This window comes from Fukomys damarensis, unplaced genomic scaffold, assembly GCF_012274545.1.
Source record: "Fukomys damarensis isolate Sample0158 unplaced genomic scaffold, DMR_v1.0_HiC HiC_scaffold_6, whole genome shotgun sequence".
Classification (NCBI taxonomy): Eukaryota; Metazoa; Chordata; class Mammalia; order Rodentia; family Bathyergidae; genus Fukomys; species Fukomys damarensis.
The window spans coordinates 17,173,850-17,183,678 of NW_022900918.1; the positions used below are offsets into that span (position 1 = coordinate 17,173,850).

At 32.9% G+C, this 9,829-nt stretch overlaps 1 long non-coding RNA gene across 1 annotated transcript in view; it reads left to right on the forward strand.

The window, feature by feature from the left end:
- Nucleotides 1-9,829, forward strand: part of LOC104861057 — a 62,424-nt gene that overhangs the window by 863 nt on the left and 51,732 nt on the right. The gene's annotated exons all lie outside the window — the stretch shown is intronic.

Consider the following 9,829-nt stretch of genomic DNA (forward strand, 5'->3'; position numbering starts at 1 on the left):
ACACACACACACACACACACACACTCTTGCTAAATTTCCCAGATAGACTTGAACACACAGACAGATGATCCTCTGGGCTCAACCTTCATCAGGGATGGATTCATAGGGGTGTGCTGCCACTGCACACTCACAATGTAGAGTGTAAACTGGAGGAGGGAGGGCACAAAAGACGACCGTAACACTCTGGATCTATGAAATTCTCTACCTAAGGTTCGAAGTTTTAGCTGTAAACTTATCCTGACTTCCTAAATCTGTACACAATCTGTTATGTTTTGCCTATTTCCATGGCCAGTTCATGGCACCCATAGTGACATTCTGCCCACTCTAATGTTCACTATAATCCGTAAGCAATGAAAAATTCCTGTGCTTGGGCTTGGCTTCTAGACATCAGGACATTATTTAACATGAGGACTTTTAAAGGTGCCTGCAGTTCTATTTTTATACATACATAATTTACATTTTAACAGGCAAGATGGCCACCCAGGGACATCTGGCACAACCACACTGCCACCTGCCTGAAGGAAAACACTGTTTTATGAGACAAATACATGAGCCATTTCCAGGCATGTGCATAATATATAGCACTAACTAAAACAATATGATTCAAAAGATTTAAAGAAAACTAGAGAGTAGAAGTAAAGGGAGTTTCTTGGAGAAGATAGATTTAAATTTGAAAAGTTTACTTAAAATAATAGAAAGAATTTTTCTAAATTTCCAAAAATAAAATAGCTGGGGTGAGGCATTTGTTTCAGTGCTTTGTTTCAAAAGCATTAGGTTGCCCTAGTTTTATGTATTTTCAGCTATATTTGTTTAAAATAATGTCATTTGAATATAAAAAATCTGGAAAACATCAGTTACAAACACACACAGACACACACACATACACTTAGACCAGAAACAGTCTCTCTTTCTTTTTTTTTTTTTTGTACCGGGGATTGAACTAAGGCCCTTGTGCTTGTGAGGCAGGCATCAGAACCACTGAGTTAAATCTCTGGCCCAGAAGCAGTCTCTTAATAATTTTGGTGAATATATTCTGTTTTACCACAAATTTTTATGTGTCAAAACAGTGAGATATCTGGTGGTAGGCTTGTCCTCTTTTTTTCCTGAGAAATAAATTTTCAGAATATCTGGTGATTACTTCTCTTATTAGAGTTGGCGATCCAATGATATTCTTTAGACAAGTCATCTAGTCCTTTCAAAGGATTTCCACTCCATATTTTACTTAAGATTGAATTCAAGGTCCCCATCATACTAGATTGGAGTCAAATTATTCCCATAAATGGAATCACTTCTCTATGTGCATCATATTTCTTGCTATCACAATTTCTCAAGTAAGGTTTACTAAAAGTATAGCATTTTATATTATTTTTGAAGCTATGGTAGGAAAATAATCTGTTTAATAATTTAATTAGTTTTTAAAATTTGTATACACCTTCAGAAAACTTGATCATAAATTTAGTAGTGATGGAATAAAAAGAATAATTTTAAGTGAATCAACTTTATTGCTAATCTGAACTAGTTGTCTGTTAAACTAGTTGGATTCAAGCATAAAGCTATATGATAGCTAAGACCTCTGAAAATCTGAAAAATTTAATGATAATTGATACTGCATACAACCTATAAGGTATATGTAAATTGGGAACACATTGATTAATTTTCATGACTAGTTCATTGTAGATGAGTTATAAAGGCATCATTGCTTTTTAAAACTCTTGTAGGCCTTTGTGAGGAAATTGGGGTATGTTATCATCAGGCTGGGAGAATTGTTTAGCAAATTTATAAGGTCACTCCATATTGTGTTTAAAGGTTTTCTGCATTGTGCATTGAGTCCCAATTTTACTCTTTTCTAAAATTAATACCAGGTAAGAAACTCTAAGAAAGCACATCCAAAAATGTCTCTGTGGGACATATGCTAAGAAATTTTGTCCTGTGTCTATAGTTTTGCAACTTACATGTTCTCCTTTGATTATAAATAATGGTTATACTCTCATCATTAACAAGTATTTAAGGTCTACTTCAGAAGAGTGTACAGGAAATTTGCAAGTATTTTACTTTGAATTTTTGAGAAGGTTAATATGTGTGTATAGCCAGCTTCATCATAACTACCTTGGCTTTAGATCTTGGCTACTGATCTTATAACTATTTTTCATGGCTTGGAAATTTTTCAGTATGCCTTGAATAAAACTTTTCCTAGTGATTATTCTTGAAGTATTTCTAGTGTTTATATCAGATCTACCTTGTGTTTCCATCAAAAGGACTCAAGTGCATGCATCAGAAATATTCTAAGTGCTAGTGAATCCTGGCAAACATTACATGTCACATCCCTACCTTTACATTTTAGTGGACATTACAGTAAAATGAAATAAGATAATTATGCAATATTAGGAATTGATAAAAGCTATGAAGGAAAATAAGGGAAGGGAACAGATTAGGCAAGGGACACAAAGATGAAGAAAGTTAAGTTGTGTCACAGTCAGGATATATATATATATATATATATGTATATGTGTGTGCATATATATATATATTTATATATATATATATAAATATATATATATATTTTTTTTTGTTGTTGTTACTGGGGAATCTAACTCGGGCCCTTGAACTTGTGAGGAAGGTGCCAGAACCACTGAGATAAATCCCCAGCCAGTCAGTGTATATTTTGATGGTTATATTTGATAACCAGTCTGTAAGTGAGCTGCAATAAAAAATAGAATTAAAATATTTGATAGTCTCAAAGAAAGTAGAAGTTTATTTCTGATTTATGTTACTAGTTTGAGGTGTCAAATCCATATAGACTGATAAGAATACAAAGGGCATGAATGGTATAAATGAAGTTATAATTGTGTTTGTAAGGTCCTCATATAATTTGTGAAGTTCTCATCTGAGGGTTTATATTTAGAATATTTGTGGGTAGACTATGATAATTGAGAGATAGATATTGTAATTTTCACAGGTAAAATGAACTTTTGATAGTAGATCAATAGAACAGATAAAATGAAGTAATGAAGTAAAAAAGACATTGGCATAGGAAAAGACTTTATGAGCAAATCCTCAGTAGCACGGGAACTAGCACAAAGAATCAAGAACTGACATCGCATCTTTTCATAAAGCTTCTGCACTGCCAGAGACATCAAAAGCAGGTCTAAGAGACAACCCAGAATGTGGGAAAAAATTTTTACCAGCTATTCCTCAGACAAAGGTCTAATATCTAGAATACATACAGAATTCAAAAAAATCAGACCCCCCATATATAAGAGCCCAATTCAAAAATGGGCATCTGACACGAACAGACATGTCTCAGACAAGGAAGTAAAAGCAGCAAATAAACATGAAAAAATGTTCAACATCACTGGTCGTTCAAGAAATGTAGATGAAAACAACACTGAGATTCCATCTCACCCCACAAAGAATGGCTGCTATTGAGTAACAAATGCTGGCGGGGCTGTGGGGAGATAAGAACCCTTCTTCATTGTGTGGGAGTGCAGACTGGTGCAACCACTGTGAAAATCAATATGGAGATACCAAAAAGAACTAGGATTATAAGTCCCATTTGACCCAGCTATTCTTCTGCTGGGTATCTTTTCAAAAGAATTAAAAGAAGCACATCACAGCAATATATGCTCACCCAAGTTTATAGTGGCAGAGTTTGCAATAGCTGAAATTAGGAAACAAACAAAAAACAAAATAAAAAACAAAATAAAATTAGGAAACAACTCAATTGCCCATAAGCTGGAGACTGGATAAAGAGACTTTTCTTTCTTTTCTTTTTTTTTTTTAATAGAATGGAGTACTACTCAGCCATAAAGAATGAGAAACTGGAGATATTTATAGTTAAGTGGATGCACACTGAGGCGATACTCTTAGGTGAAATTAATAAGTCACACATGTGTAAATACCAAATTCTTTCTCTGATGTGAAAAACTAAAAGTGTAAATAAGGATAAAAATGCATAATTGATGCTGTGTAATAGGAAGAAAGTGTCTAAAAGAGTAGAGGAAGTGGGAGGGGTAAAGGGAAGGTAAAAAAAGGAAAAGAAAAAATATATGAAAAGGAAAAACATGGAAACCAGTCTTTTGTAAACAGGGAAGGGTGAAGTGGGTAAAAGGAGGGCTGGGGAATGGGGAAAAATAAGAACCAAGATCTATCATTTAAAGGTACAAGATCCCAGTGATGAAGGTAACTGTATTGTTCACCTAACATGTACCAATTAACTTCATAAAGACAAAAGAAGACAACTTAAATGGAATGTCATACCCAATTCAAATATATGTGTGCATGTGTGCATGTGTGTGTGCCTCTGTGTGTGTGTGTATGTATGGAGAGAGAGAGAGAGAGAGAGTGAGAGAGAGAGAGAGAGAGAATTAAATGCATCTTCCAATACTCTAATCTAACACCTTAAAGAAACAATGTGTTCTGCAATAAAGGTTTGTTCTGATACAGCAACAGTTAAAAAAAAAAAAAGAAAAATAAAAGAGAATAAAAGAATAAGGAACACAGGGGCTAAACTAAAGATAAGCACAAAAATAAAATGTAATCATTACACAACAGTGGTTACATTAAATATAAAAGGAATAATCTCTAAATAAAATCAGATTCTCAAAATGAATAAAGGTACAAGACCAATTTGTCTGCTGTTTACAAGACAACATGTTATAAAGTCACAGGCTAAAAGATGGGAGGAGGACTTTTGATCCAAATGTTGAAGAAGGCAGATATCAGGACTGTTTTATTAGAAAAAGGAGAAAAGTATCATCAGAGATAACAAAGAATAACTAATAATTATAGAAGTGATTACTCAACAAGTCGTAGTAATTCTGAATGTATGTAGATCTAATAAAATTGCTTCAAAATACAGTGATTCATTGTTCTAGTTTGTCTAGTCTGACAACACTGATAGATGAAAAGGGAAAAGGAAAGAAATCCACGATCACAAATTACAATTTGAGTATTTCTCTGAGCAACTAGTAGAAAAACCAGACAAAAAGTCTCAGTGAGGATATAAATGTTCTGAACAACACTATCAACTTCAATGAGCTAATTGACTTTTGTAGGATATTCTTTAAAACAATTACAAAATACAGATTATTCTTTGATGCCCATAGATACTCACCTAAGTAAACCATATGCTGGATCATAATATAAGGGTCAATTGGAGTCATCATAGAACAATCTTGAAATTATGAAGAGTATATTTTCTAACCATAGAAACATTAGAGATCCATAACAATAGTATATTGAGAAAATCCCAAAATATTTTGACATTAAGTACCACATTTCTACATAATCCATGGATCAAGAAATAAAATTCAAAGAAATTTAGAAAATATTGTGAATTGAATGAAATTTGATACTATGCATCAAAATTTGTGTGACACATCTAACTCAGAGCGTAGGGAAAATTTTATACCCCGAGTGACTTTTCTGGTGTTATTTTTTTTCTATTTGTACCATGTTTATGGAAATGAGCCCATAATTAGTATCACTGTAATAAATATTATTTCTGATTTCATTTATGAATATATGAACTATATTTTATCTCCATATAGGAGTATAGATGAATTTATTTTTAGTTTTAGTAGTCCAAAGATGGTGTTTTATTTTTTTTTTTTGGCGGCTATCAATTAGAAGAAGCTAGACATAATTTATATTTTCCCCTTCACTTGTCCTGTGATTTGGGTTAAGTCTACTTTTAAGATTAAAAAAAAAAATCTTTAGGGTCAGGGGTTTGGCTCAGTGTTTCCACCTCCTGCCTGGTAAGTGCAAGGTCTGAAGTTTGATCCCTGGTACCAAAAAAAAAGAAGGAAAAAAATCTTTAATTTTCAGCAGTTTGATTGGGTGTGGTTTTCTGTATAATCATCCTGTTTGCATTTCAATGAGATTCTTGGTTTTCTACGTTGATATCTTTTATCAATTGAGGAAAGTTCTTAGATATTATCACTTCATAATTTTTTCTTTTATTATCTTTTTTCTTTGTTGTGATTTATAATTGCATGTGTATTAGATCATTTGAAAATGTTCTACAGATCTGAGATGATTTGTTTTAGTTTGTCCAGTCTAACAAAAAGCAGAAGTCAGAAATATAAACTTTGATGGACGATTTACCATCTCTTCTACAAATTTAGAGTTAAAGAGAACTTCTGGTGTGAGATACACAGGAAAGAAAGCAGTAAAGGAGAAACACAAGCAGTGTCTCTGAGGAATGCAGTACATCATTATGCCTTTTATTAAGAGGAGAAAGGCAAAGGAAGAGGAAAAGAACTGACGGTTTGGTTTGGGACATGTTTGAGACATGTATATTTAGGAGATGACAAGCAAGCAATTGTATATCTAAGGCATTAAGTTTAGGAATTATCAAACCACAGGTTATATTAAAATTAATAATAATTTAGGAGTATTGTGCAGTCAGATAGGTTTGAAGACTGGACCTTGAGACACACTGATCTATGGATGTCAGAAGAAGAGTGTCCTGATTAGGAGACGGAGAAGCAGAAGCAGGGCAACAAGATCATCTTTTGTTGAAGCCATGAAAATAAAATACTTCAAGGAGGACAGTGTGATCAAATGTGCAAGGAGCTGTTGAGGGTTTGTCAATGTAAAAGTCATTGTTGGCACTAAGAGAAAAGTTTCCAGTGGTGTTTTGGGAATGAGTAACTAGATGGAGTGGACATTAAGAGAGTTATATAAGAGGACAGAAAAGGAAACCGTCAAATGTAGACCAGATGCTATAGAGAGTGTATTAGTTTCCTATTGCTGCTATAACAGATTTCCACAAACTTAATGAATTAAAGACTACAAGCTTGCTATCCTGTTATTATGGATCATAGACATCTCTGTAAGTTAAAAGCAGGGTCAGTGGGGCCTCATTTTTTTGGGACAACCTAAAGGTGAACCTGTTCCTTGCCTTTTCCATCTTCTAGACAGTGCCTCTATCCCTTGGCTCTTGGCCCTCTTTCATCTTCAAAGCCAACAATTGCATTAAAATGATGTCTTCATCCATGGTCACGTTGTCACATCTTTCTTGATTCTGGTCTTATAAGAGCCTTGTAATTATATTGAGCCATCCTGGATAATCCAGGATGATCTTTTCACTTCAGGGTTTTCAATTTAATTCCATCTGAAAGAAATCTACTATGCTATAGAAGGTAAAATGTTCAGGAGTTTAGAGATTAGGGTTAGGAAATTCTTGCCTGTCACAAAGGGCTGGATATACTTTATCCAAAGGACTATACATATTGCTAAGCAGATTCTCAAAGCATTTGCAGATTGGCTATTTATTTTTTCTTAAATCAAAATTATCCTAAAGAAGTAGAAATAGATTGACTAGAGTTTTTAGGATGTCCCTTTAAAGTGCATTACTATTGTCGCTGGTTTTAAGATATACCTGAAACACTTTTTAAGCACAAAATACCAGATAGACATACATTAGCCAATGGTTATATTTTACATATAACTTGTGTGTTTGTACATAGTGAGTCTTATCCTGTGTAGAAACAAGATGTGATGTGAACAATTTTATAACTTTAACATGAACATAAAATGCATATGGTAACATGCTCATCTGTGAAATCTTTTAAAATTTTTATTTGTATGTGTATAGCACATGTTGTTCACATTCCTTGTGTGGATTTGTGCATTTATGTCACACATTCTGATTCCTTTACCTCCTTCTCTCCCACTCCATCTCTTGATCCTCTTCACATTTGGGAAAGTTTGATCTCCCTACTTCCTATTATCTTTTATTTATATTTTAGATTTTTTCATATAAGAGAAACCATGTGATATGTAAGCTTGTGTGTATGATTTATTCACTTTTATGGTTTCAAGGTGCATCCAATTTCCTACAAATGATTCTTTCAAACATTGTGATTAGTTTGTATAACTACAAACTGTATATACTTTTCATAAATCTTACCATTTGCTTGCCTTTGTTTTTATAACTAGAGAAACAAATATAATGGACATACCAGGTTTGAGATGCTTACAAGACATTGAATATTCCTAGTAGAATATAAAAGCCACATATACATTATTATATGTACATATCTAAAAGGATCTTGTTATGTATGTGTGATTTTTAGAACCTTTTTTAATCTGGCCTTAATATTCACTCTATCCTCGCTTTTACTGGTTGCCTTTAATCTTACGTATTTGTGCAAATTATTTTGCCTAAAACTTTCAACAACATTAATAATTAAATTTACAGATCCCCCAAAATATGCTTAAGCTGATGAGTGAATTTCATAAATGTCACACAAATTATTGAAACTATTGAAATAAAATTTTTATTTAAATTTTTTGTTTTGTTTTCATTTTTCTCTGTTTAACTTTATTAAAAAAGAATCATGTTGTAGAGCATTCTATCCCCTAAGTACAGTAATAACTTGAAGATGTATTCAATTAGTTTTTCAATTCATTTAAAAATAATAGACTCTAAGCAAGAAGAAATATTACAAGTAACAGAGACTAATCAGGAGAATTGTTGGAAAGTACTATTTCAAATCATCCTTTTATGTGCTTCTGTGCTTACCAAAGCTTGTCTTTAACCCAGATTCTTAAAAGCAAGCTTTAGTGAGAAAAGTGCCTTTAAAAATATATAAATTTGATAATCAATTGAAGTAAGTCATTTTTTCTCTCATGTTTGTTGATACTTTGAAGTCATCTCTTTACCTCCCTTCTCCAGATTTAATGAGTTTTTCTTATCTTTGAATTTCCCTTACCTCCAAATATGGTTTTACTGGTGTGGACTTTCAGAAACATAGTCATTATTAAGCAATTGAATATACAACACCATCATACCTTTGTGTGTGTATGCATTTTGCTTTATTTTCTACATGATTTTAAGACTTGGGATTATTTCAAGTTTCAATATTTTTCAACACTTATAGAACTTGATTCATGTCTTTGAATCTAGAAAACAGAGAAACACGGTCACTTACAATATAGGACAAAATAAATTATCTTATAGCTCTTCCTCTGATTATTCTATTCCTCTCAGAGTAAATACGCTACTCTCCTATTTGTCAACTTTTCCATTACTTTAGAAATATAATAGAATACAGAGGAAGACATGGGCCTAATAGTCCTCACCCTGACAAATCTCAGATTCCTTCCATTTAAAGAAACAGCTGAAATGTTCTTTGCAAAGATAGATTTTTTTTTCCTACAGCAGTTTCGTGTAGAGATATTCAGAATATTCCTGCACACTGGACAAGCTTTGTCCTCTCTGACTCCATGGAAGTCCGCTTACTCTTATACCAATCCAAGAATCCATTGGCTGCCCCCTTGAATCACTTTTACTTCTGAAAGCAGCTCCATAGAATTATCACAATAGCAACTAAATGAAAGCAACAACAAAATGATTAACAAATATTGAGAGCTAAATATATAACAAGTTCTGATTTTTGTTCATTAGTTCATTTAATTCTTGTAACAATCTTACAAAGTGCTACTGGAAACCTCCTAAACATGAAGAAATAAATCTTGAAAACCTAGCTGATGCCTCTAACTTTACATGGCCAGTGAACAACAGAGCCCAAATTCAAAACTACACCCTGGACTGGCTTCTTTCAAACACTCTACTCTGTTAAGAGCAAATGGTGCTTAACCACTGTTTTTAGCTGCAGGCTTAGCAATTTTTAATTACTCATATATTTTAATGCTAAAAAGTTTAGAAGTTTCTTCCTTGATTTCAAAATAAAATATAGTTAATTGTAGCTAACAAGGATTAAACCTTACTACATGGCCAATTATTATTTTTACTTTGTAAAAATAGGTTTAATCCAATTTAAATCATGCAACCTTTTTTTTTTTTTTTTTTTTTTTTTTT